Here is a 26504-nt window from a genome sequence, read left to right on the forward strand (position 1 = left end):
AGCAAGGGGAGATAAGAAAGCCTTCCTCAGTGATCAGTGCAAAGAAATAGAGGAAAACAATAGAATGGGAAAGACTAGAGATCTCTTCAAGAAAATTAGAGATACCAAGGGAACATTTCATGCCAAGATGGGCTCAATAAAGGACAGAAATGGTATGGACCTAAGACAGCAGAAGATATCAAGAAGAGGTAGAAAGAATACACAGAAGAACTGTACAAAAAAGATCTTCACAACCAAGATAATCACAATGGTGTGATCACTCACCCAGAGCCAGACATCCTGGAATGTGAAGTCAAGTGGGCCTTAGAAAGCATCACTACGAACAAAGCTAGTGGAGGTGATGGAATTCCAGTTGAGCTATTTCAAATCCTGAAAGATGATGCTGTGAAAGTGCTGTACTCAATATGCCAGCAAATTTGGAAAACTCAGCAGTGGGCACAGGACTGGAAGAGGTCAGTTTTCCTTCCAATCCCAAAGAAAGGCAATGCCAAAGAATGCTCAAACTACCACACAATTGCACTCATCTCACGCTAGTAAAGTAATGCTCAAAATTCTCCAAGCCAGACTTCAGCAATATGTGAACCATGAACTTCCAGATGTTCAAGCTGGTTTTAGAAAAGGCAGAGGAACCAGAGATCAAATTGCCAACATCTGCTGGATCATGGAAAAAGCAAGAGAGTTCCAGAAAAACATCTATTTCTGCTTTATTGACTATGCCAAAGCCTTTGACTGTGTGGATCACAATAAACTGTGGAAAATTCTGAAAGAGATGGAAATACAAGATCACCTGACCTGCCTCTTGAGAAATTTGTATGCAGGTCAGGAAGCAACAGTTAGAAGTGGCCATGGAACAACAGACTGGTTCCAAATAGGAAAAGGAGTACATCAAGGCTGTATATTGTCACCCTGATTATTTAACTTATATGCAGAGTACATCATGAGAAACGCTGGGCTGGATGAAGCACAAGCTGGAATCAAGATTGCCAGGAAAAATATCGATAACCTCAGATATGCAGATGACACCACCCTTATGGCAGAAAGTGAAGAAGAACTAAAAAGCCTCCTGATGAAAGTGAAAGAGAGAGTGAAAAAGTTGGCTTAAAGCTCAACATTCAGAAAACGAAGATCATGGCATCCGGTCCCATCACTTCATGGCAAATCAATGGGGAGACAGTGGAAACAGTGGCTGATTTTATATTTGGGGACTCCAAAATCACTGCAGATGGTGAGTGCCACCATGAAATTAAAAGACACTCCTTGGAAGGAAAGTTATGACCAACTTAGACAGCATATTAAAAAGCACAGACATTACTTTGCCAACAAAGGTCCATCTAGTCAAGGCTATGGTTTTTCCAGTAGTCATGTATGGATGTGAGAGTTGGACTGTGAAGAAAGCTGAGCGCCAAAGAATTGATGCTTTTGAACTGTGGAGTTAGAGAAGACTCTTGAGAGTCCCTTGGACTGTAAGGAGATCCAACTAGTCCATCCTAAATGAGATCAGTCCTGAGTGTTCATTGGAAGGGCTGATTCTGAAGCTGAAACTCCAATACTTTCGCCACCTGATGTGAAGAGCTAACTCACTGGAAAAGACCCTGATGTTGGGGAAGATTGAAGGCAGGAGGAGAAGGGGACAACAGAGGATGACATGGTTAGATGGCATCACCAACTCAATGGACATGAGTTTGGGTAAACTCCGGGAGTTGGTGATGGACAGGGAGACCTGCTGCAGTCTATGGGGTCACAAAGAGTCGTATGTGACTCAGCGACTGAACTGAACGAACTTAAATGGAAATGGGCCTCAAATGTACTCGAGCACAGAGTCCATTTTTTTTCTCAGAACAGAATTTAAAATCCACCCTGAGTCCTGCATGAGAACTCAGAGATTCCATCCATACCCCAGATTAACAGATTATAGGATATAGGAGAGAGATTTTGACTGAAAGTTTTACTGGAAAGGTGTTAGGGTCAACTGCTATGAGCACCAGAGCAGCCTTGTGGTCCCGAGGACTGTGTGGGTCACAGGTGACAGAGAGAAAACATGTGACGACATCAGATTCCCAAATATCTTTCCCTTGAAAGCATTCATGACATAGGTGTTAAATCAGCTTATAGTAAGCAAGAGATGGCAATTGCATATAGTTGGGCCAGAATGAAGCATTCTTAGGATAGGAATGAGTCAGTCCTCTATCCCCATATAGTAAAACATTCAAAGCTGGTTCATTCCTACCATGGGTGAGAACAGAATTTTCAGGGAGGTCCAGACTTATCTGTGTCCCCCTTCCTCTTTCTTCACAGCCAAAAAACAAACTGGATAGAAGTCACATTAATGCACTGGGAGGAAAGAAGGTAATACATATAATAACTTGTATAATAAGTTATAATAATAACTTTTCCTTTGTCCAGTTCCCACAAAACATATAAAATTTAGAAAACTATTTCACTCTCTGCTTGTTGTAGTGAAATTTCCAAAAGCACAAGGCACAGTAAATAAACACAGGCCAATAGATTCAGACTGAGACCTAGCAGACCCTTGGAGGAAAAAATGATTAATAGTAACAGAATGACATCCTTGAGAAGCTGATCTCCTATCTCTGAGACAACAATAATCTAACTTTACAGAACAAACAGCACCACTAGACTGGGACTTGAGCCATCTTAGTGCATTCTGAAGAAACGGAGGAACTAAAAGAACAGCTTTAGAATCACAGTCAGGAAACCTGCCAGTAAGACAATGGTTGGAGTGCACTTGGCAGGCTTTAGGGAAATGCCAGCTGAATCCAATATGTTCATTACACAATGCAAGCGAAATCTGAGCAAGTGGAAACCCAGCTGAAGTAAATGTAGTTGGAAAGCAGTAATAAAAAAAAATCAGGAAATGGGGCGAATGTGGTTAGAAAGCAGTAATAAAAATCAGTCAGGGAACTTGGGGATTTCTTAGGACTTGTGGACCAAATAAAAAAGATTGGAATATATAGGGCAGTGGTTCTCAAAGGAGCAGCATCAGTCTGGCAACTTGTTAGAAATGCAATTTCTTAGCCTTGTCCCTGTCTTGCTGAATCAGAAGCTCTGGGGGTGGGACTCAGAAAGTTGTGATTTTTAACAAGTACTGCAGGTGAATGGTTATGGGGAGGCATTTATATTGTTCATTTGATTTGTCATTGGTGATGACAAATCCAAGGGGATAGTTGGGATAGAAACCAGATGCCTCTCAGTATACCAGGATTCTAGCAAGATTGTACTTCCTGGCCCCATTGTGTTCGCCATCTGACTAATTCGGGCCAATGAGTTGTAAGGAGAAGTTATATGAATCTCTTTGGGGTTGAATATTCCATGATAACATTTAGAGCTGCTTCCCTCTACCACAGCATCCACCAAGTTTCATGGACTGTCGCTTCATTTGGATGAGCCCAAACTGAGGAGACATGTATAAAAGAAAGTGAATCTTTCTCATTATAAAAAGAAAGAGGCATTATATTAAGCATAGAGGGAGAAACATTATATATTTTCTAGGTATGGATAGGAGGAGAAACAAAAATGTTTGAATAAATGCATATTCCCTAGAGTTCTGATTTTTTTAATATAAATTTATTTATTTTAATTGGACGTTAATTACTTTACAATATTGTATTGGTTTTGCCATACATCAACATAAATCCGCCACAGGTATACACGTGTTCCGCATCCTGAACCCCCCTCCCTCCTCCCTCCCCGTACCATCCCTCTGGGTCGTCTCAGTGCACCAGCCCCAAGCATCCAGTATCATGCATTGAACCTGGACTGGTGACTCATTTCATATATGATATTATAAAGCCAGGTCATTACACATTGTTGGGTCATGAAATATACCTGAGTCATGGATCAGCATGTAGAAAACTTGATTAGAAAACATCCATTGAATTTAGGGTATTTTCTTCTCAAAACCTTCTTTTCAGTCGTATCTCTTTGTGTATATGTATGTATGTGTGTGTGCAGTAAAAATTATTTATTATCTTGGATGAAGGTCAAATGTTACAAAAGCCACTTTTCTAAGACAGAGATTCTCTTTTTTTTTTTAATTTATTGAAGTATAGTTATTTGGCTCTCCCTTTGGCTCAGAGGTTAAAGCGTCTGCCTCCAATGCGGGAGACCCAGGTTTGATCCCTGGGTCGGGAAGATCCCCTGGAGAAGGAAATGGTAACCCACTCCAGTACTCTTGCCTAGAGAATCCCATGGACAGAGAAGCCTGGTAGGCTACAGTTCATGGGGTCGCAAAGAGTCGGACACGACTGAGCGACTTCACTTTAGTTATTTACACTATTGTGTTCATTTCTGCTATACAGCAAATAGATTTATATATATATATATATTCTTTTTCATAATCCTTTCCATTATGTTTTATCACAGGATATCGAATATTGTTCCCTGTGCTTGTTGTTTATCCATCCTATATATAAGTTTGTATCTGCTAATCCCAAATTCCCAATACATCCTTCCCTCACCTCTCCCCTTCTCCTATGACTAAGACAGTGATTCTTAAATTTTAATGTACATAAGAAATACCTAAGTGTGTTAAAGATGAACTTCCAGACCCCAGGCAGAGAATGTGGTACACTAGACCTGAGGTGGACCCAGGAATGTGCATTATAACCAGTGCCCTAGCTGATTCTGATTCAGGTGGTCTGCAGATCCATTTTGAGCAACAGGTTTCTAGGGTAGACATTGTAACTGACATTAATGACAAAAATTAACAATTCAGATTAAATATTTTTGAGTCCCAATTAAAGATAGGCTAAAGGTTGTGGAGTGTGTAAAGTTGAATTAGACCTGGATCCTTCCCTCAAAGACATAAAAAAGAAGCAGTCTTTATTGTTGGGCCTGCCTGATTTGGAAAGTCTGCAAAAGACAAAAAGGCTAAAATACCCCTGGGGATATTATTTGCCACTTACAATTCAGTTAGCAAGAACAAATATACTGGGGCAATCAGAATCTCTGCTAGCACATATTAGTGCCTTTGTGAGTAGTAAAAAGGGGTACCTATTCTGGGTAAATGAACTAGGAAAACACACACCTAATGGGTGGACCATCTAGAAAGACTTGCCCCTTCCTTCGTATTAATATAGGCTCTGACACCACCACCATAGTTCTGTGTGGGACACAGAACATTCTTTCTACCCATACTCTTTGATGCCGCCCTTCCCCCACTGATTCTGGACTGTTGTTAAAACTTGATTTAGCCATCAGCAAACACGATGCAAGCAGAGACTTGAAAAAGGTTTATACATTGGAGTTTGCCCTCTTGCTGCTGTCAGTAACTTTTCCTACCATGCAGAGTCCATCCAGGTTAGCCAGGGGGATGGTGAGTGTCTATAAGGGGAGAGGTCTCAGTCATCCAAGCCATCCCAATTGAGGCCATCCTAAACCAGCCAGCTCCAGCCCATTCATTAACTGACTACAGGTGAAAAAGCAAGCCAGCCAAGATCAGCCAAGCCTAGAAGAACCACCCAACTGAGCCCAACCCAGATTGCCAATCTATAATAATGAGCAAAAATAATGGTTACTGTTTTAAACCACCCAGGTTTGAAGTATTTGGGTATTTGGTGAAGACTCATGAGCCACCTAATGGGTTTTCCTGGTGGCTCAGACAGGAAAGAATCCACCTACAATGTAAGAGACTTGGGTTCGATCCCTGGGTTGAGAAGATCCCCTAGAGGAGGGCATAGCAACCCACTCCAGTATTCTTGCCTGGAGAATCCCCATGGACAGAGGAGCCTGGTGGGCTACAGTCCATAGCGTTGCAAAGAGCTGGACATGGCTGAGTGACTAAGCACAGCAATGAGCCACCTAGACAGTAATCTCTAATTGGAAACAGTCCTTCATTATTCAAGCCCACAAGCCCAACAGTCTGGAGGACACAAGCTGCACCATTACACATGACAGCCTGAGGTGCAAACTGTGTTAAGTCAGATTAAGCTTTATAGGCTGCAGTCATGTCCAACTCTTTGTGACCCCATGGACTGTAGCCCACCAGGCTCCTCTGTCCATGGGATTCTCCAGGCAAGAATACTAGAGTGGGTTGCCATGCCCTCCTCTAGGGGATCTTCCCAACCTAGGAACTGAACTCACATGTCTTATGTCTCCTGTATTGGCAAGTGGGTTCTTTACCCACTAGCACCACCTGGGAAGCCCAGGCTACAAGATAACCACCAGGAAATCTCTGCCTGGTAGAGTAATTAGAGTCTGTCTATCTGGTCATTCATGAAAGAGTGAAATGACTCAAGAAGAGCCTGCTGAACTGGGAAATTAGATGGTCTAATGATGAGATCAGACTCAATGAATGCATAATAGATGGTACAGCACAAAAATTCCAGACTGACTGCTGTAAGGAAGGCACTCATTGCAAACACATAGCCTCTTTGGCCGAAAGATTGCTTTGGGCTATTTTTATTAAGAAAACTACGCATGTTTAGAAGATATAATTGGGTTTCCCTGGTGGCTCAGATGGTAAAGAATCTGCCTGCAGTGTAGGAGACCTGGGCTCAATTCCTGGGTTGGGGAAGATTCCCTGGAGAAGGGAATAATGGCTAGCCACTGCAGTGTTCTTGCCTGAAGAATTCCATGGACAGAGGAGCCTGGTAAGCTACAGTCCATGCGTTGTGAAGAACTGCTTCAATGTTTTATTACCCATCTGGATCCTGTGCAAAACCATTCATAAAATGTGTTCCTATGTAACAGAGCAGCAGAAAACAACCAGACAAGCTCAAGTGGCAATTTCCCTTCACTCTCTACTCCTTATCATGCCATCAAATGTGAAGGTGAAAAGCTGGAATCTCTCTTCCATATTTTCTTCAATTTGGAAAGTTTTCCTTTTAAAATCTGAAACAGTTTCCTTTCATAATATCCACAAATACCTACATTGGTCACATAAAAAAGGAAATCATATCCCTGCACATTCCCCTGTGTACAGAAATGAAGTCTGAGCCGGCTGGTTTATCATTCTAAAGTAGAAGTGGAAAACTGTTGAATGAGAGATGAGTTGCATGTGGAGAAAGTGACAAGACACAGAGATGTCCACAACACAAAGGTAGCACCTTCTACACCTATTAGGGATCAGAGGAAACCTGGAACAACTCTGAGAACAAGCAACAATTCTGGTGTTCTTTAATGAGGTCAATGAATAGGCCATAGCTGGGATGCAGAACCTCTGGGATTAAGTGCAACAATTCATGTGAACAAATTGTGTGCTTTTTGTGGAGAAAGTTCAGTTGCTTTCATCAGATTCCTAAAGGGATCTTTGTCTTCCCTACCTTTCCCCAAAAGGTTAAAAATCATTACAGTAATGGAATCTTAATTTGTGAGCATCTCACTTCATTAGAGGGTGACTTGATTTTCTTTATCTTTTCTTTTCTTTGACAGCTTCATTGAGGTATAAATGATGTACAAAAAACTGCTCATGTTTAATATATGCAGTTTAATGAGCTCCGACATATGCATCCACCCATGATACTATCCCCACAATCAAGGAAATAACCATATCAATCACTTTCAAAAGTTTCCATATGTCCCTTTTGTGTGTATGTGGTAAGAACATTTAACATGAAATTTACTGTCTTAAGAAATGTTTAAGGGCACAACACCAACTTGTTAACTATAGATAGTATGTTGTATAGCAGATCTCTAAAACTTATGCATCTTTCATACCTAAGACTTAATACCCATTGAACAAAAATACACGGGGACCTCTTATTCAATTGTTTTTCTTTTTAAACCAGAGCCTGATTGTCTTTTACATAGAAGTACTTTGCACTCAATGTGTAACATGAATCTTTTCTTTCCCTTGACAGATGGGTCAATACTGCAATCAGATTAATTATATTCTTTGCAGCCAAAGGTGGAGAAGCTCTATACAGTCAGCAAAAACAAGACCGGGAGCTGACTGTGGCCTGAATCATGAATTCCTTATTGCAAAATTCAGACTTAAATTGAAGGAAGTAAGGAAAACCACTAGACCATACAGGTATGACCTAAATCAAATCCCTTACAGTGGAAGTGACAAATAGTTTCTAGGGATTAGATCTGATAGACAGAGTGCCTGAAGAACTCTGGGCAGAGGTTTGTGATATTGTACAGGAGGCAGTGATCAAGACCATCCCCAAGAAAAAGAAATGCAGAAAGGCAAAATGGATGTCTGAGGAGGCCTTTCAAATAACTGTGAAAAGAAGAGAAGTGAAAGGCAAAGGAGAAAAGGAAAGCTATACCCATTTCAATGCAGAGTTCCAAAGAATAGCAAGGAGAGATAAGAAAGACTTCCTCAGTGATCAATGCAAAGAAATAGAGGAAAAGAACACAATGGGAAAGACTACAGATCTCTTTAGGAAAATTAGGGATACCAAGGGAACATTTCATGCAAACATGGGCACAATAAAGGACAGAAATGATATAGACCTAACAGAAGCAGAAGATATTAAGAAGAGGTGGAAAGAATACACAGAAGAACTATACAAAAAAGATCTTCATGACCCAGATAACCACGATGGTGTGATCACTCACCTAGAGCCAGACATCCTAGAATGTGAAGTCAAGTGGGACTTCGGAAGCATCACTACGAACAAAGCTAGTGGAGGTAATGGAATTCCAGTTGAGCTATTTCAAATCTTAAAAGATGATGCTGTGAAAGTGCTGAACTCAATATGCCAGAAAATCTGGAAAACTCAGCAGTGGCCACAGGACTGGAAGAGGTCAGTTTTCATTCCAATCCCAAAGAAAGGCAATGCCAAAGAATGCTTAAACTACCGTACAATTGCACTCATCTCACATGCTAGTACAACAATGCTCAAAATTCTCCAAGCCAGGCTTCAACAGTACATGAACCATGAACTTCCAGATATTCAAGCTGGATTGAGAAAAGGCAGAGGAACCAGAAATCAAATTGCCAACATCCACTGGATCATTTAAAAAGCAAGAGAGTTCCAGAAAACCATCTACTTCTGCTTTATTGATTATGGCAAAACCTTTAACTGTGTGGATCATAACAAACTGTGGAAAATTCTTCAAGAGATGGAAATACCAGACCACCTTACCTGCCTTTTGAGTAATCTGTATGCATGTCAAGAAGCAACAGTTAGAACTGGACATGGAACAACAGACTGGTTCCAAATTGGGAAAGGAGTATGTCAAAGCTGTATATTGACACCCTGATTATTTGACTTATATGCAGAGTACATCATGAAAAATGCTGGGCTGAATGAAGCACAAGCTGGAATCAAGATTGCTGGGAGAAATATCAATAACCTCATACATGCAGATGCCACCACCCTTATGGCAGAAAGCAAAGAAGAACTAAAGAGTGTCTTGATGAAAGTGAAAGAGGAGAGTAAAAAATCTGGCTTAAAACTCAACATTCAAAAAGTGAACATCATGGCATCTGGTCCCATCACTTCATAGCAAATAGATGGGGAAACAATGGAAACAGTGAGAGACTTTATATTTGGGGGCTCCAAAATCACTGCAGACGGTGACTTCAGCCATGAAATTAAAAAACACTTGCTCCTTGAAAGAAAAGCTATGACCAACCTAGACAGCATATTAAAAAGCAGAGATATCATTTTGCCGACAAAGGTCTGTCTAGTCAAAGCTATGGTTTTTCCAGTGGTCATGTATGGATGTGAGAGTTGGACTATAAAGAAAACTGAGCGCCAAAGAATTGACGCTTTTGAACTGTGGTGTTGGAGAAGACTCTTGAGAGTCCCTGGGACCACAAGGAGATCCAACCAGTCCATCCTAAGGAAATCAGTCCTGAATATTCATTGGAAGGACTGATGCTGAAGCTGAAACTTCAGTACTTTGGCCACCTGATGCAAAGAACTGATTCATATGAAAAGGCCCTGATGGCTGGGAAAGATTGAAGGCAGGAGAAAGGGACGACAGAGGATGCTATGGTTGGATAGCATCACTGTCTCAATGGACTTGAGTTTGAGCGAATTCCGGGATTTGGTGATGATTCGGGAGGCCTGACGTGATGCAGTCCATGGGGTCACAAAGAGTCGGACACAACTGAGCGACTGAACTGAACTGAACCCACTTTATAATGAAATTAGATGTGTGCTCCAAACAGGTAAGAAAAAAAAAAAAAAAGAGCTTTCAGTTGTTACTTATGACTGTCTTGACAAGAAAAGGGTCAAGTGAAGAGGGGTAATTCTCTCCCCTAATCTCTCCTCTCTAATTTCCTTATGGCCTCTTTTTAATTTCTTCTGTGTTCCTTTCACCTATTAGAACATTATTTTTTCTGACTTTAGGACACACCTGATGCTCTTTGCCTCTCCCCATGGACTAAAGGAATTGGGTCTTGAGCATCCTTTGTGATCCCCTGGTTTACTTTAGCTGCCAGAGCTCTGCTGTCTTCCTGTATGTGAGTATTTGGCAGAACTGAGATATTCAATATATTGGCCTTCCCCTCACATCCCCAACACACAAATGATGCAGCTGACCTGAAGGACCTCAAGTTTGGCCTGTGATACAAAGTATGGTGTGGTACAAAGTATGAATCAGTCCCCTTTTTCATCTGAATTTGCGAGTTCAAAACAGTGACTCTTTGTCTCATTTAACCAAATGCATCTAACAGCCCTTTATAAAAGAGATGCTATGCAGGATTATCAAAAGTTTCTCCATTTTACCCTCATCAGTGCTCTTAGAAAGGATCTGTAAGCAGGGAATTATGAAAGTCTTCATGAGTGTCTTTCAGCAACAGACTACCAACCAAGAATCTTCAGTAGGGGGCAGGGGGCAAACTTGATTCCAGAGCCCAAAGCTGATTTGGGAACATACACAGTCTATTTTAACAATGAAGCTGATTTGGTTATACATTCTGAGTGACTTCAGATTAAGGTGAGGTAGGATCTGTCCATTCTTAAGAGAGGTAAAGAGAAGAGGGACTTATTTGGTGGCTTCCATTGTGTGCTCAGTCGTGTCTGACTCTCTATGACCTCATGGACTGTAGCTCACCAGGCTCCTCTGTCCGTGGAATTCTCCAGGCAAGAATACTGGAGTGGCTTGCCATTTCCTCCTCCAGGGGATCTTCCCAACCCAGGGACTGAACTCACGTCTCTGGCATCTCATGCATTGGCAGGCAGATTCTTTACCACTGTGCCACCTGAGAAGCCTGGCTTCCATTGCTTCTCATTTTAAAAGCAGCAAAACCACATCACACAAAAAAATTGGAACATAAGATAAAGAATAAATAAGAACTCTCAACTTCACCCATAGTCTACCACTCTCACGCAACAAAATTAAGTTGTTGCTGTGTCTTAATCATGCAATGCAACCTACTTTCTCAATGTGTATGTATAAAATTTAATTATTGCAACCCTTGTTCGTTCTCAGGTGATTCCATTCTAGGGACATCTATCATAATATATGATTCTCCCCCAGAATTTCAAATTAACTGGAAATACATGGGAAAACATCTTCCAGTCAATGAAATGAGGCGATGGGATAAAATTGACTAGACTGCCTCATTTATTAGCTGTGTAATCTGAACCATTGCTTACCACCTATATGTATTGGTTTTTTTTCTTATAAAATGAAGATAGTAATGATCACTAGCTAAATGTATTGTTGTAGCATTAAAAAAGGCAATCTTTTTTTATGGAAACAGTTGGTTTCTAGTACTGTGTTAGTTGTTGATGTGCAGGTGTACAAGTGATTCAGTTACATATATATGTGTGTGTGTGTGTATTCTTTTTCAGATTCTTTTCCATTATAGTTATTCAGTTCAGTTTAGTTCAGTCACTCAGTCGTGACTGACTCTTTGCGCCCCCATGGACCGCAGCATGCCTCCCTGTCCATCACCAACTCCCAGAACCCACTCAAACTCATATCCATCACATTGATGATGCCATCCAACCATCTGATCCTCCACTGTCCCTTTCTCCTGCCTTCAATCTTTCCCAGCATCAGGGTCTTTTCCAGTGAGTCAGTTCTTTGCATCATGTGGCCAAAGTATTGGAATTTCAGCTTCAGCATCAGTCCTTCCAATGAATAGTCAGGACTGATTTCCTTTAGTATTAACTGGTTGGATTTCCTTGCAGTCCAAGGGACTCTCAAGAGTCTTCTCCAACACCACAGTTCAAAAGCATCAATTCTTTGGCATTCAGCTTTCTTTATAGTCCAACTCTCACATCCATGCATGACTACTGGAAAAACCATAGCTTTGACTAGACAGACCTTTGTTGGTAAAGTAATATCTCTGCTTTTTAATATGCTGTCTAGGTTGGTCATAGCTTTTCTTCCAAGGAGCAAGCATCTTTTAATTTCATGGCTGAAGTCACCATCTGCAGTGATTTTGGAGCCCCCAAATATAAAATCTCTCACTGTTTCCATTGTTTCCCCATCTATTTGCCATGAAGTGATGGGACTGGATGCCATGATTATAGGTTATTACAGGATATTGAATATAGTTCTCTGTGTTCTATATACAGTAGGATCTTATTATTTTATATATAGTGGTATATATCTATTAATCCCAAACTCCTAATTTATCCTTTCTCCCACTATCTTTCCCCTTTGGTTACCATAAGTTTGTTTTCTATGTCTGTGAATCTGTTTCTATTTCATAAATAAGTTCATTTGTATTATAGTTTAGATTCCATATATAAGTGATATCATAAGATATTCGTCTTCCTCTGACTTCCTTCACTTAGTATGATAATCTCTAGGCCCATCTATGTTGCTGCAAATGGCATCATTTCATTCCTTTTTATGGCTGAGAAATCTTTTAAGACACATAGCAGATTACCTAGAAAGTAATAAAGTGAAAGTGAAAGTCACTCAGCCATGTCTGACTCTTTGCGACCCCATGGACTAGTCCATGGAATTCACCAGGCCAGAATACTGGAGCAGGTAGCCTTTCCCTTCTCCAGGGAATCTTCCCAACTCAGGGATCAAACCCAAGTCTCTGATTGCAGGCAGATTCTTTACCAGCTGAGCCACAAGGATGTAATAAGTCTTCAATAAATACTGGCTGTTAGGATTAGTAATAGCCTACCCCAGCATTTGTTGGTTTATGTTTCCCACATACTGTTTAGATCCCCCAAGCCAAGAGCACAGAGGCTCTGAGTCAAAAAGAAGAAAGAGAACTATAGTAATCACATTGTGATCTGTAGTGTCACGACTAGTACTTAAGTGAGAATAGAGTCCATGTATTACACTCTCAGGCTTATGTTTATTCAAGATACTGTGATACCACGTTGGCTGAAGGTGCCCTTGTGAGCTTGCTCTGCACTACTACTGCTTTCTACCACCATCAATCAGGGCCACACATGTTAATTAAGCACTTTACTGTTTTTGCACATGATTTATTAGATCTCTTTTCATTAATGTGTTTGATCAAAAAGAAAAGTAATTAAGTGGGGAACAGTGGTGGCAAAACATACTCGGCATCAATTATTAAAAATAAAAATTCTTAGGATGAGAGCCTGATCATTCATCCTTAAGCCATCTGTAGGCCTCAGCTGATGGCAAACCAACTGAACTATTACTACCTCTAATTCATAGATTCACAATTAATTTTTTAAGAGTATTAAAGGGAAATATATTTTTATGTTTACAGTCAAAATACCAGTAGTTGGTAAAGGAAGAAGGGCATTACATAATCTTCTCTTTATCTCTTAATCACAGAAAATCAATAATACTCCTCTCCAGTCAAAAACCTGTGATTTGTCTCTTAAATATCCATAACACAACTTTGTAAGATAGGCTTATCAGAAAAGAAGGAGTGCACAGTTTTAATGGGGAAAAACACATTTTAAGGGAAAAAATACCCACCATTTCTTCCTTCAATAACTTGTTTTTATAATGGAAAGATTCAAAACAAGTTCAAAGGCATTCCCAGGGGTCATTGTGTGGATTCCTCATTTTTAAAGGCAGGGTTATAAAAAAAAATCTTCTAGATTTTTGTTCTCACCATTTCAATAAAGCACCCAATGTAGAGACTATTATTCAAGTCTTATGATTAATCCTGGTATTCGGATGAATCTATAAAATGAAAATCATCATCTCCTACCCTCAGAGATATTTAAGAGGCTATGGGTTTTCAATATCTTAAAGCTGATGTGTTTTAATTATTGGAGTCAATTTAAAGACACTTGGAGAGTCACCATCAATTATATCTGCAACAGGATAGGGTATAAATATACAAATAAATTGGATGCCACTGCCAAGGAATATTCAGATATGACAAGAATTCAGCCTTTTAGATTATAAGAATAATGTATTGACTATAATAATGAAGCTAATTTTCTACTATGCAATTTATTACTATCTTTCATTTTGAGACTATTTTTAAGCTTCAGTGTTTTATCTTATATCCGAAAAATTTTATATTTGAAGGTCCTTATTTTTAAAAATGGGCCAAATGTGAAAGCAACATGACCATATGCAAACTGGAATATGAGATCTGCTGAATGGGAGGTAAAAATCTTGACAAGGATGAAAAGAGTATAGGATATACTTTGACTTTAGAAGGATCTTTATGAAAGTATTAGTAGTTGTGACAATAATTATAAGTTTTTGTGCTTTTCCCTATTTTTCAAATAAAATTCTATAGTAAAAGTACACTGATTTTGGAATTAGATTAAGAGGCTATTTTTTAAAACAAATTTTATCAAGTTAAAACAGTAAGAAATTAAAAATAGTATAAACCCCACTTTTTTAATTTCAATTTTTGATGTAGGTATGATTTCTAGATATTCCTGATTTAACTTCCATAGTAGGATATTGTAAGCTTCCTTGGTGGCTCAGACAGTAAGGAATCTGCCTACAATGCAAGAGACCCAGGTTCGATCTCTGGACTAGGAATATTCCCTGGAGAAAGGAATGGCTACCCACTCTAGTATTCGGGCCTGGTGAATTCCATGGACAGAGGAGCCTGGCAGGCTGCAGTCTATAGGGCTGCTAATTCAGTTGTCCTATTCAGACAACTGAATAGGATCTCTCTGCTCTGCTAAGTCGCTTCAGTCATGTTCGACTCTGTGCGACCCCATAGACGGCAGCCCACCAGGCTCCCTTGTCCCTGGGATTCTCCAGGCAAGAACACTGGAGTGGGTTGCCATTTCCTTCTCCAATGCATGAAAGTGAAAAGTGAAAGGGAAGTCGCTCAGTCGTGTCCAACTCTAGTGACCCCATGGACCGCAGCCTACCAGGCTCCTCTGGTCCATGGGATTTTCCAGGCAAGAGTACTGGAGTGGGGTGCCATCGCCTTCTCCGACTGAATAGGATATTGTACCAAAAATGGAAGTAGCCTTAGAAAGCATTTTTATTTCTCAAAGTAAATTCTGTAGAACATTAATCTTTTGAAATGGTTTTTGTAAAAAGGAGAAGAGGACAGCTGAGGATGAGATGGTTGGATGGCATCACTGACTCAATGGACATGAATATGAGCAAACTCCCAGAGATGGGGAAGGAAAGGGAAGCCTGGCATGCTGCAATCCGTTGGGTTGCAAATAGTCAGACATGACTTAGTGACTGAACAACAACAAAAAGGGTTCCACAATCAAATAAGTGTGGTAAATCCTGCTCTTCATATTCAGAGGCTCCACGTAAAGAATGCAAGAAGCTTGCTTCTAATGAAACCTGTTTAAGTGTACCTCACCCAAAATCTGCATACCTCATTTGACCACAGACAGCATTTTTCTACATAACTTCAGTTAACATCTTGTCACACTTTGAGAAGCACTAATTTCGATTAATCCTGTCAAGAGAGAAACTTTAGAGAGCTGTTGCTCAAGGTCCAACAGCTAGTTAACAGAGACATTGGCCCTGGAACTCAGACATTCTGACTCCCTGTCCAGTGCTTGTTTTTATTAAACCCAAGTGTTCAACACTTTTACTCAAAGGTGAAGAGAGACCAATTCCTCCTTCCATATCCATCCAACAGTCCTTTTCTCACCTCAAGGAAACAGAGCAGGGAAGATTCCTTCTGACATTTCCTTCCAAGATTCAAGCCAATCTAACGCTGTAATACATCCTCATGTCTTAGAACATTTGGATGATTATAAACAGACTTGAATAGTTCATCAACTGGCCCACTTAAGAAGGAAAATTCTGCCTCACACTTTGCTATTCCCATTCCTGCTAGTTTGAAACGCTCCTCCCAACCCCAATAACCTTGAAATGAAGCATTTTTTTTTACTCTTTAAACACTAATGCCTCTTGAAGGCCATTTATGTCACAATTTAGGAGTTTTTTTCTCATTACCTGAAGAATCATGAGAGAGTGAAATTTTCTGTCCATCTGGGGACTGAAATGGAATCCATGTTCAGAGCAGTTATTGCTTTTCTCTACTAGTTCTATTTTCTTATAGTACCTAGCTTAAATGATCAGCTACCCAAGCCTGTCACATCACCATACCTTCAATTTGGAGTGTTTTGCTCCATGGCAGTAAATTATTTGTTGCTCACTTACTGTCTGAAAACCCAGACCTTCCCATATTTCCTTCATTGTCTGGTTAATTTCTTCTTTTCCTTTACTTTTTTTTTCCTTTTTAATATTCTAAGACCTTTAAAGAATAGCACCTCTGTGCAACAATATGGCTCCACTCCTCATACTAAGATCTGTGGGAGAACAGTTCAGCTATCGCTTTGGGAGTTGTTTAGAAATGTAGAGCTACTGAGTCAGACTTTGCATTTTAACAATCCCCATGGGGTTGTGTGCACCTTAACATCAGGAAAGCATTGGTCTAGGATATGTTCCAATGCAAGGAATTAATTTGAGAGGCAGAAGCTAGAAAGAATTATGTTTACTTGCCAACTCCTGCTGAACTCAGGCATTCTTTTTGGTTCTGAAATAGACACCAAAGCTAATATATTAGGTGTGTGCACTTTTAAATAAATTGGTGAAACAGAAACAAACCTGGAGACTCTCTGAAACATTTGAAAGGAAGCATCAAAATATAGCTCACGTGACTAATGTAGTCAATTTCACTTTGATGTAAAGTAAGCTAACAGGCAGCCTCCTTTCCCTCTGCTGCTGCTGCTGCTAAGTCACTTCAGTCATGTCTGACTCTGTGCGACCGCATAGACGGCAACCCATCAGGCTCCCCTGTCCCTGGGATTCTCCAGGCAAGAACACTGGAGTGGGTTGCCATTTCCTTCTCCAGTGCATGAGAGTGAAAAGTGAAAGTGAAGTCACTCAGTAGTGTCTCTTAGTGACCCCATGGATTGTAGCCCACCAGGCTCCTCCATCCATGGGATTTTCCAGGCAAGAGTACTGGAGTGGGGTGCTACCCTCTAGGAACTGACAACTGGGCAACACAGCTCAGCACCAGCTAGAGCTATGGCGGGGTGTGGATGGAATAAATGCAGCCCTCTTACTTCCCCCTGCGGAACCATCCTGGGCGAAGCATTAGCATGCATGCACAGCCCCTGTCTTTCTTCTACCTGGGTGTTTCCACTCTTGTGATTTCCCTGCTGCTATCTTCTTGGGACTAATGGGGAAAAGGGGATCAAGTCTTTAATGCTTCCTTGATTTAAACAAACACCCCCCCCCAAAGTGTGATTTTCCTCAGGATGACAAGAAGTGGTATGTGACTGTGGACTCATCTTATTTGATAAGGCCAAGATTGATTTCTTTTTCCATGCATTTTGAAGTGCTGTACCTTAGCAGTAGCTTTCTCTAAGGAACTTTACACAAGCAGCTCATTACACTATGAAAAAAACAATCCCTGGAAGGTAAAGGGATCAATATGTATTATGCTCAATCTTAGAGCAGTTGAAGACTGCATGGAGAGAGCTAAACATGGTGAGTTGAATCTCAGACTACTAGCTCTTAGATGTATATTCTATGCAGTGGTATCCCTAGACTCCATCTGTTAGAATTAAGGAAAACTAACTTCTTAGTTTCATTAACTTTGCTATTAGACAGTCCTAACCATCCTCTCAGTTCATAATAGGGAAGTAGATGGATGCCAAGCAGCCATGAGGATGCATTTTTGTCAATACAAATTTCAGGGGTAATGAATAACTAAGTTTCCAATCTATTGGTTCTATGCATGCTGATGGCCCTGTTATTTGGTTCTTAATTACTTAATTAACTTTTCATTGGCTTGTCTGTGGTCAGTGGACATTCATGCACCCTCAAGTCTACATCTAGTGTGGGGATTCTGAATTTTCCACTCAGGGGGTAATGTTTTAGTTAGCTAAAGTTCACAATCCATAGTTAAACATCCAAAATCAAATAGGCAAGGAAATTTGAGGCAGAAATTAGGTGTAAGTTGCCTTTGTTTTGTTGCCTAGCATGGAATAAAATCTAGAATACAAAGTCTGGAATAAAACAATAAGAATTGATATATTTCTCAAGGGCAAGCATTTGCACCCATTTGCATTTGCATTTGAAATCCATGGGTATATATCCCACCAGGATGTCCAGGAATCTGTTCAGACTAAACAAAATTGTGATAAGGCAAAATGGAGGGTGTGACACTCCTTCCATAAAGCATTTTTTACTTTACTTCTAAAGAAGTGATTAACTGGTGGAATTCATTCTTATTGAGATCAAGTAGTAAAGAATTTGAAGTGAAGAGGCTTTTAGTTGCCTTCAGTACACATCATCCAAGTGTTTAAAGCAAGCATTACTGAAGCTAGAGGACACTTAAGAGAATGAGACCTCATTTTTCACACACCTAGGATAGGATATGAGCTTTCTTAAATATAGATACTTTTTTGATACAATAGCTGATATAGTTAAGTATTTTCAAATTATGCTTTGCCCAAGGCATTCAAAATCATGCAAAAGAATTACGGTTCTATGTTAATAGCTTTGAAAATATGCATGATTGGAATAGTTTTCAAAGAAAACAAAAATTATTAACTCTGACCCAAGTACAGTTAAAAAGACTGAGTAGACCATAAAAATATTTTTTAAATCATCAAAATTCTCCCTTGCCCTGCACGAGCCATTATGCCAGCTAGTTCTATGGAACAGTACTATGTACTGTTATATAGTACTATGTACTATATATTTTTTTTAAAAAAAAAAGGTTATATGTGTTCTACCTAAACTGTCCCGAAGCTAAGAAAAAGATAAAAGTCCAAATTTATTTCTAAGAGACTAAGGTGACATGCTAATCAGATAAGGACAGCCCTATCCTCGAAAGAAAATTATTGACCAGTCTCATTAATGAATATATTGCCAACATTAGTAAATTGAATATTAAAAATCATGCAAAAGAATTCACGATTAAAGAATTCACTTTAAAATGCTAAAGTGTATTCTAAAAGAATAATATATCACACATGAGAAATATAAGGATAGTTCAACATGAGGAAACAGTTTACACATGAAGGAGAAAAAAGCCATATGATAATTGTAATAGGTTTATGTGTTAAACAGAAATTCAGGATAAGATTATTAGTAAGCAATGAATAGAAAAATATCTCTTTAACTAGAGCAAACATATTTACAGGGACAAAGAACAAATTTCTTACCAAATAATAAAATAGAGACATTTCCATTAAAACAGTATCAAGACAATGATCCCTACCATCAAACAATTCTTCAGTATCTTCCTGGGCAATAAGAAACACTCATTCAGTTATCAAAATCACTGTTGAAAAGAAACATCACTTTTAGTCAAGCAAATGGGTTATTGAGCCTTCCTTAGTCATATTTTATCTTCAAACATTTTTACCAAATAATTTCTTAACTATATTGCTTGTTAACTAAAGAGAAATTATCTTTCACCTTTGATAGACACACAGTGTCATTGCCCTATGTGATTTTCCAGATGTTTTTCTGAAATTGCGCTGACACTTGGTTCTAGCTTGTCCTGACATGTAGACCATGATTATCTTCTATTTGTCAAAGAAATCTACCATCAGAGAGTTGAAAAACCTATCCTCACACTCTCCTATTGCTTTCTACCTCCTATAGTTTCAGAAATAGCAATATACCCCGTGTTACAAAGCAGGTTTATATCTTTGATCCATCACTCTGAATTGTAGTGGCTCTGATTTAGAAGCAAAGTTACTAGTCCAGCTGTAACAGCGAACCAGTTTAGCACATCATGATTCATCCTGAACAGAAGAAATAAAGACATAACAGTGACAAATTAACAGAACAAACACATTAGGCTCAACATTTACATGAGTAATGTCTATAGAATTCTAATTGGAAGCATATTAATGAGGAATGTTGAATATATAAAACTTGGAGTGAAAGAGCTATTTTTAGAACTTTGCTTTAAATGTCACTCTTTTATATATATTTTATATTCTTCCTTCATTCTATGAATCATAGTATATTAGAGATGAAGATGGCTTTATTTCAAGTGCTTTGTGTTTGTATTGATGTCAACGGGCTGTTTTCTTAGGCTAGTGAAGCATGTGTAATTAGAAGGGACAGTGGCATTTGTAAACCAAGATGACAAGATGGAGAGGGATCACTGAGAAAATATCAATAAGGGTGAGTATATTTTGTTTTACCTTGAGGCCTTACATTTAATTCCAGGAAAGAAGACAAAAGTCATAATGGCCTTGAGCAGGAAAAAGAAAGATTATAATCTCCTGAAAGCTTGTGCAAAACAAACCATTCATACTCTCAAAGTATGTGAATCTGAACTCATTTTTTTTTACTTTTTCTTTTGAGATAATTATAGATACACTTGCAGTTTTAGGGAATGATATAGAGATTTCCTAGGAACATTTTATTCAGTCTTACTCAATAATATCTTATAAAACCAAAATTTCTCCCAAAAAGCCAGGAGAAATATCAATAATCTCATATATACTGGTGACACCACCCTTATGGTAGAAAGTGAAGAGGAACTAAAGAGCCTCTTGATGAAGGTGAAAGAAAAGAGTGAAAAAGCTGGCTTAAAATTCAACATTCAAAACACAAAGATCATCACTTCATGGCAAATAGATGAGGAAACAATGGAAACAGTGACAGACTTTATTTTCTTGGGCTCCAAAATCACTGTGGACAGTGACTGCAGCCATGGAATTAAAATACGTTTGCTCTTTGGAAGAAAAGCTATGACCAACCTAGACAGCATATTAAAAAGCAGAGACATTACTTTGCCGAAAAAGGTCTGTATAGTCAAAGCTATGGTTTTTCCAGTAGTCATGTATGGATGTGAGAGTTGGGCCATAAAGAAAGCTGAGTGCAGAGATTTGATGCTTTTGAACTGTGGTGCTGGAGAAGACTCTTAAGAGTCCCTTAGACTGCAAGGAGATCAAACCAGTCAATCCTAAAGAAAATCAACCCTGAATATTCATTGGAAGAACTGATGCTGAAGCTGAAGCTCCAATACTTTGGCCACCTGATGCGAAGAACTGACTCATTAGAAAAGACCCTGATGCTGGGAAAGATTGAGAGCAGGAGGAGAAGGGGACAACAGAGAATGAGATGGTTGGATGACATCAACAACTCAATGGACAGGAGTTTGAGCAAGCTCCGGAAGATAGTGAAGGACAGGAAAGCCTCGTGTGCTGCAGTCCAGGGGGTCGCAAAGAGTCAGACACGACTGAGCAACTGAACAATAACAACAAAAGCCAAAATACAATATCACAACCAGGCTATTTCCCTTTACTTGTGCTCATTGGTGTGTGTGTGTATGTGTGTGTGTATTTAGTTCCATTCAAATTTATCACATGGGTAGGTTTGTCTAGCCACCACTGTAGTCAGCATCCTGAATAGTTCTGTCCCCGCAAGAATCCTCTGTGTGGCCCTATTCAAAGCACATCTACCTTCTACCTGCTCCCTGTCTTGTTCCCCTGTCTTTAGCACCTGGCAATCACTCATCTATTCTCCACTTTTACATTCCATTTCTATAACATTTCAAGAATGTTAGATAAATGGAATCCTCCAGCATTTAGCCTTTGAGGATTTGCTTTTTATACTCAGCATAATTCTCAGGAGATGCGCCCAAGCTGTTGCATGTATCCATAGTCTCTTCTTTTTACTGCTAAGTAGTATTCTATGGTATGGATGTGAGAGGGTGAAGGTAGGAAGGCCACAGGTCCCCAGGGGGCAGGAGGAAATAAACTGCAAGTGGCAGATGTTTTTTTATTTTTTCCCTTGTCTACACAAAATTAAAAGAAGCTTCTTTTAATTCTGTGTTGAAGGTACCTGGTTCTGCCTTGAACTAACCAATGCATTTTTCTTATGGAAATGTTTTTCTTAACCTTTGTTAATGAAACTATGTATTTGCTTTGGAATCTGCCTTTGTTCAAAATAATTCTGCCTAAGACTCTTTTCTTTTCTCAAACCTTGGGCTGATAATGGCTCAACCAACCAGTACTCATGTGAATTATCTTATGGCCATGGATGACACACCTTGTGTCGTCCTATCTCAAAGATGTATATTGTGGGAGAGGGGCCTGGAGAAACTCCCTCAGCCTTGAGGTATTTCTTTTATCTGATTAGAAGCTTGCTAAAGGCAATGGCACCCCACTCCAGTACTTTTGCCTGGAAAATCCCATGGACGGAGGAGCCTGGTAGGCTGCAGTCCATGGGGTCACTAGAGTTGGACATGACTGAGCGACTTCACTTTCACTTTTCACTTTCATGCATTGGAGGAGGAAATGGCAACCCACTCCAGTGTTCTTGCCTGGAGAATCCCAGGGACGGCGGAGCCTGGTGGGCTGCCACCTATGGGGTCACACAGAGTCGGACACGGCTGAAGCGGCTTAGCAGCAGCAGCAGCAGCAACCGACATAAAATGCCTTGCTTCAAACTAGCAAGTGGGCATTCTTTCTGCCCCCTTCTGATACCTATCCTATGTCAGAAGCTTTTTCTGTCTCTCTTATATTTTAATAAAATTCTGTTACACAAAAAGCTCCAGTGGTCAAGCCTGGTCTCTGGCCCCAGGTCAAAATCCTCTCCTCCAGAGATCATGAATCCCATCATCGCACACGGCTTCACAGCAGCAACGTTTCAGAAGTAGCATAGTTTGTTTTACCATTCACACATTGAAGGACATCTGTGTTATTTCCAGTTTGGGGTTATTATGAATAGAGCTTCTTTGAATATTTGTGCCCAGGTTATTTATGTAGGAACATATATTTTCATTTCTCTTGATTAAATGCCCAAGAATGCAATTGCTCAGTCTTATGACGATTACAGGTAGAGTTGTACGAGAAACCATCAACCTGTTTCCCTGAATGACTATACCATTCATACATTCCCACCAGCAGTGCATGAGTGATCCTCTTGTGTCTCCACGTCCTCGCCAGCACTCAATTTGTCACTATATTTTATTTCAGCCAGTCTGATTGGTGTGGAGTGAATTTTTCATCCAGGGCTTCTCATCCTCAGCACTACTGGCATGTTAGATGGGGTAATTCTTTGGTGTTGGGTAGGGGGAAGGGTTATTCTATGTTTTGTAGAATGTTTAGTCACATCCCTGTCCTCTGTTAGATGCCAGTAGTTCCTTGCCCCCATTGTGACAAGCAAAAATGTCTTCAGATACTGCTAAATGTCCCCTTGGGGACAACATTTTCCCCTCTTAAGAATCACTGTTAAAGAAAGGATCACTAATCCATCATGACAGTCTAAGAAAAACAAGATCACTAATGCTCATTTATCTCCTCGGGGCTCTTTCCTTTTTTTGGATATTAAAAACCTTTCTTAGCACCTACTTCCCTCCTGTTTTCCAACCAAACTCCTCAACTCACTACCCAGACGCATAAGATGATAAGCCTGCTCTGATGACTTACTAGACTAAGACCAAAGTGAAATTGCCTTCATATGATTTTAACTATTAAGTCTTGCCCAGACTATTAATTCTCAAATCATCTGCAGTAGCTCTGAATGTGCCTGCTCCAGCTTGTTTATAAGATGTTAATCTCATGAAGGAGAAACTTCAGAACAATTAAGAGATGAGAAAGGAGAGAAACATCTGGACAATAGGCTTTCTTAAAGGAGTGTTGAGGCAGATAAGAATGAATCCAGGTGAAAACAGATAATGCTACAAGTTGGGAAAAGCTAGAATTCCAGTGGCTATACCTCCAGAGTTTTATCTCCAAGCATACAACTCTGCCTGTCACTTCAGGTGTCAAAACACGAATTCCCTCACTTCTCAGTCTTTATTAAAATGCTTCTCATCTTCCAAAGGTCAGATCAAGTGTTGTCTCTTCTGTAATACCTTCTCCAATCCTCCTAGCTGGAACAAAATCATCTTTCCCCTGGATTCTGCCAACATTTATCTCCACCTTGATCATTTTGACCACGCTTTGATATGTGTGCATCTTTCTCCAAAGTGAGATGGCCAGCTTCTTGAATTTTATTTAACAGTGACTTAAAGATCAGAGCAAGAGTGCATGTACAGCAGGTACAGTGGGCTACATAGAAGGCCAACGGGGAAAGTATGGAGAAGCAACCAACAGCTGAAAGACAGTGGAAAAGGGCTGATTTCTAAATCTGCATATATAGGGGGCTTAGATGCTAATCCCATCTCGGAATCTGAATCCCAGACTGCTGGACCCCACCCATAGAAATTTTGATTTGGTGTCAGGAATGGGCCTGAGAATATGCATCTTTAACAACTTTTCAGGTGATGCTGATGTTGGTAGTCCAGCACCAACTTGGAGAACCACTGTCTAGGCTGGCTGGGTTGACAGCATGGGTTTACCATCAGGAGTCCAACACAGCTGCACTGCAGTGGAGAGCTGTTGGGGGAAGGACTTGTATACGGGACCAAACTGGGGAGCACCTCCTTTTTGCTCAGGCAAGTCTAGAATCTGCCCATGAGCATGGGCTTTGGACATCCTTTAATGACTTTAACTAAACAAACATTCAATGAAATTAATATTCATCTTTGTATTTCTGAAATTCTTTGCATGGGCAAGTGGAGGACACTCAATAAATGCTAATTAAATTTTTTAAAAAGGCAGATAGATGAACTTTATATCCTTTTAATCCTTGCTTGTTCCTAAAACAGGGAAGTTAGTTGCCCAGTAAAAGTTTGTTGGTCTTGCTGCTGCTGCCATAATATCCTTCTCAATCTGATACCAAACAAGGTGCTATCTATGGAGGACAGTGGAATGAAGAATCAGTTTTGAGGCACTAAAGGTCTATAAAGGTAATCTATGCTGCAGATATTTCCCATGTGCTATTTATCTAAGTAGTGGAATCTTAATAAATGTGCATAGATAGGTAGATGGATGGATGGACGGACAGATAAGTAGACAGAGAGATATACCCACTCCCCCTTCATGGGTCCTGTGGCAGGCAAACTTCTAAGATGGCCCCAAGGATCGCCACCTCTTGGTATTCACACCCATGTATAACCCATCTCCTTTGAGTATGCCTAGACCACCATAGCAAGTTGTTTAGAAATTGAATACAAAAAAGTAATAGGATGTTATATTTTCAATTGAAAATAGCAAAACTTACAAATCACTGTGACTTCCTACTTTCTGACTTGTACTCTCTCTCTCTTGCCTTTTCACGTGCTCATACTAGTAAATCCAGATATATTCCCTCCACAGAGGTGCCCTATGGAGAGGCCACTTGGCAAGGCACTGAGGGAGGCCTGACCACAGACTATGAGGAACTGAGGCCCCAGGCCAACGTGGGTCCAACAACTTCATGAGTGAGCCAGGAAGCAAATCCTTCCAAGTTAGCCTTGAGAGGGCCGTGGCCTTCTTAGAAACCCTGATATGGGGGCCCAGTTATGCCATGTAAGGATTCCTGATCCACAGAAGTGATGTGATGATAAATGTGTACTATTTTAAGCTACCAAAATAGTAATTTGGGGGTAATTTGTGATGCAGCAATAGATAATGAATGCAGATTCTTTTCTAAGAATGTCAAATAATTAGTATCTCCTGCATATCATCAAAGAAGTAGTGTGTGTATGTGTGTATATATATACGTGTGTGTGTGAGAGAGAGAGAGAGAGGGAGGGAGCAAAGAAGGGAAGAGATCAGGAAGGATTCCAAAGAGATTTTTGATTTTCCTATTTCCTTATTTCCTATCACAAGAGATTTGTTGCCAATCTAATCCCTTAAAAAAGTAAACACCAAAATTTCCAGGATTAATTAGGGTTGTCATTGTCATTATTTTTCAAATTTCTCAGTCCTAATCAGGCCATCCCTCTCACCTTACTCACGAGTAATTGACAGAACTGTGATATTTGTAATTATTTTTAGTCTTACTCTTGCTGACTCACATTTCTAGCTCCACTCATATCTTTTTGGAGACTTAACTAAGTCTCCAAAGAAGTCTCCTAAGAAGAATGTGGCTTCACCCCAGCTGTGGCTAAAGTCTCAAGTACTCCAACCATATATAAACACTTTTACACATCCGGAATGACAGACAGCATTCATTGAGTTATCCATTTAATTTTTGACTAATGTTGATTTACTGCCTACTAGGAGCAATGTGCTAGGAACGGTAATGGGAAGGTGACCATATGTCATGCATTCATGATGCATATATGACCATAACGTATTCATGCTCCCTTTTAAGTTTCCAGTAACCATTGCACATACCCCCACCCCGTGGTGATTTCTTTGTAGCAGTATCTTGTA

This window comes from Oryx dammah, unplaced genomic scaffold (assembly GCF_014754425.2).
Source record: "Oryx dammah isolate SB20612 unplaced genomic scaffold, SCBI_Odam_1.1 HiC_scaffold_23, whole genome shotgun sequence".
NCBI classification, from domain to species: Eukaryota; Metazoa; Chordata; class Mammalia; order Artiodactyla; family Bovidae; genus Oryx; species Oryx dammah.